We start from the raw sequence: 3,773 nt of genomic DNA, 5'->3' as shown, positions 1-3,773 counted from the left end.
AAAAGGGCGTTTACCATCGATAGGAAAGGTGTGGCCAAAAACTCTGTATTTTGACTTTGATAAAATTAATACCAATCCGTCAGCACTATGCACCGCCTGTGATGTCTTCCATTCCCCATCCTTGTTGCTGCCAATTGAAGAACATTGTTTCTGCAATTGCTTTATACAGGCAAATGGGCAAAATCCACCTTGTGTGGCAAACATCGGATAGCTTTGCGTAATTGCAGCCTGGGTTGAATTTCTTCATGTTCTCCTCTAACAGCTGTTGTTTCTTACGAGTATATTTGAAGAACTTAGATGTCTGTTTGACTCGATCCTTCGTGTTAGTGACATTCTCGTTTTCAAATGCAGCAGAAATGCACAAGTTGAGCCTGTGAAATGCACCGTGGGTAAACAGTGCCAAAGTATTCAGGTTCATAATAAGGGCAGCTACACCAAAGTATTTACCAGCCATGTTACCACCTCCATCATAAGACTGACCATACCTTTTTTCAATATCAAGATTCAATTCATTTACCAAACAGTCAATGATCTTATCTTTAAGGGTTTCTCCTGATACACTTTCATCGTAATAAATGAACTTGTTGAATTTTTCTTGGATAATATTACTACCATCAACATTTCTGACAACAAGAGGCATTTGCTTCTTATTCGAACAGTCAGTAACTTGTCAGCAAGAATAAAAAAGAATATAGACCATTTGATTTTTGCAATGGTCGTATTATTCATTACTTCATTACATCATTACCCATAATGTTCAAGCTTAGACAATAAAATTTGGTGATTGACAGTGTCAAATGCCTTTAAAAAATGAAATGCTAAGGAGTGGCTTCCTTTATAAAAAAAGGGCGTTTTCCATCGATAGGAAAGATGTGGCCAAAAACCCATGGAGCCCAATGATAGGAAACCAATGATTTGTTGCTTTCATATGGTTTTTCAAAATTTTATCACCGTAATAATTGCCTATGGACCTCAGCAGCATCAACTTGTTCTTCATTGTTACATCTTTTGATTTCCAAATGAGGTCCATAGTGTTGGCAAACCTGCTGTATGCTTGTGAGAGCTGGATGATAAGCAGAGCAGATGAGCAAAGAATAAGAGCAATGCAGATAAAGTCATACAGGCGGTTATTGGGAGTAACTTGGAAGGACAGGAAGACAAATGAGTGGATAATGGATAAGATCAAAGAGATATGTGGATATGAACCGGAAGATGTGATGGATGTGGTGAAGAGGAGGAAGCTCCAGTACTTCGGACATCTGGTTCGTGGAGGAGGAACTGGTAGAGCTGTGATGGAAGGCGGAATGGAGGGAAGCAGGGGCAGAGGGAGACCACAGAGAAACTGGATGGGGAATATTACTGAGTGGACAGGAGAAAGAGGCAACACCTTGAGAAGCATGATGGTTGATCGGGAAGGCTGTAGAAAGGCTATCACGAACTGGGTGCACCCACGGCCACCTTGGCTATGGAGCTGATGATGATGATGATGAATAATTGCCTGACACCATCTTTGTTTTGACATAGAATAGAGTGGCAAAGTGAATACGTCACGTTGCCTCCGTAACCAAATTTCTGTTCTAAACAAACCAACAAATATGTCGTTCTTTATTACCTCTCTGTGTATATTCTTTGAAGGCGAAAGAAAATCGATTTCTAGGGGTCAAAATCATTAAAAATTTGGACATGTAGAGTCTATTGCACAATTCCTGGAGTTCTGAAAGGTGAGGTTCGCGCTAGCATGAAGGACAAGGTCTATGTTACAATAAGTTTTTAATATTTATTGATGCCTGCAGTCTCTAAAACTTTAGTTAGATTTAGGTTTATGATAATAAGTGAATAAAATCTAGCCTAAAAAAGGTTTAAAAAGTTTGTGGCTTATTTATATCAATGATGGACCAACAAGATAATAAAGTGGTCCGATTTTCTATCGATTCATAATGCCGTTGCCCTGATAAAAAGGTGGCCTTAATCGGAATCGTGCTTCCAGCGCATCTTCAATAAGCTTTTTTTCCACTACTCTTGGGTCATACAGCTTAAATCAAAAGCTGTTGGCCAGAAATTATAGATTTTTTAGCTTCCTAGCCCTTACCAATGTAACAGGTCAGAATGAGTTGAACCCACACTATGGATAAATATTTTTTAGGTGCACATTCGTGTAAATGACACTGCCCATGATGGGCACTGATTTCCAGAGTTCAACCTTTGTAAAATGATTTGTGAATGCTACCATAAATTCTCAAATTAGACTCTTTCAGGGAGGGGCTTGTCAAATTGCGGCGTTTTTGGATGAGGCCAAATTCGAAGGGGTGTTTATACCGGAGAGGGGGAAGATGGCTTTTAAATATTATCTCGAAGTCAGTTTCGAAGTGTGTTTCACTTGATTTGCCAGCTGATTTTATATCCAAAATTGTGAAAATGCTTAATTTTTGTTTTGTTTTAATTTGATACCTACCTATGGTTGATTATGGATTTAATTAATATGTTATACTGGAGTGTGCTGTATATCAATTAGCTACCATGTGAACATATGAAAATGCTAAAATTCACAGTTTGGGTTGGGTCTATTCCAGCATGAAACTCATTAAAGATGGAGTAAAAAAATTTAAGATTTATGGTATCTATTAAAAAAATCTTATTGTAATATATTATTCTGACCTTTTCCAACAAGTAATTATGATGATTATTCCATCTGTTGAAAAAATCCAGTCTTGTTTGAATGCATATATTTTTTCAGGTATATGTTGATGAGAGCTACTTAATAAAATCAACACAGTGTGAATGCCCTAGAGGTGAATTCAAGTGTAGCCATGCAGCTGGCCTTTTTATTCATACCATCAACAGCATTAGTGTGACGGATGTTGAGTGTTCATGGAAAAAGCAGAAGACTGACAATTTTTCCACACATGTAGTATCCAAACTTTATCAACCGAGAGGTCCAGAATATGTTCCACTCACAAGGGAGCCAGATGATGAAGATAAATTTGCACTTTATGCAGATTTGTGTAATTATGGCCGATCTACAGGCCTGTGGTGGCTTTTAAGTCCTGAGCCTCAAAAGCAAGAGAAGGCTCAAGTAAAATTGGTCAAAGAAGTTGTCTTTTCAAGCAAAGGACTGGAAATTCTTCATTTCTTGGAAGGCTTGGTTTTATAAAATGCTAACTTTTGGTCAATTGACAGGAGATTAGTCATTTAGCAAGCTAGTCAACTTACTGTTGGAGGGAGGAAAAATCCACAGTGGCATCTTGTTAGAAAAGAAAGGCTAACAACAAGTAGGTTTGGCTTAGTCCTGAATGCCAAGAGGGTAACACCTTCCTTAATTAAACAAATTCTTGGAAAGTATGATCTATCTGGAGTTAAATCTGAAGCTGAGGCTATTTGTGCATTCTCTAAAAGAACCAAGCTAGAGCTTGTGAGCACAGGAATATGGCTTGACTCTTCTTGGGTTTTTGGTGCTTCGCCTGATGGTTTAGTACTTTTGGAACATGTTTTTGAAGTTAAGTGCCCCTATACAGAAAAAAGATCAGGCACTTGAAGAGGCACTAAAAAGCAAGACATTTTGTCTACAAAAGGAAGGATCCTTGTATCTTTTGAAAAAAGATTGTGTATATTGGCATCAGGTACAAGGAGAAATGTATCTCACAAATAGAAACAACTGCTATTTTGTTGTGTGGACACTATCATGGTTGGAAATAACCAAAAAAAGAGGGATCCTTCTTGGGAGAAAAATATTGAAAAGGTAAAGAATTTTTATTTTGGCAACATCCTACCAAAAA

The sequence above is a fragment of the Rhopilema esculentum genome, chromosome 9, assembly GCF_057945365.1.
Source record: "Rhopilema esculentum isolate cy_ngs chromosome 9, ASM5794536v1, whole genome shotgun sequence".
Taxonomy (NCBI): Eukaryota; Metazoa; Cnidaria; class Scyphozoa; order Rhizostomeae; family Rhizostomatidae; genus Rhopilema; species Rhopilema esculentum.
The sequence above is the reverse complement of the archived record's forward strand: the minus strand, read 5'-3'. Positions refer to the sequence as shown.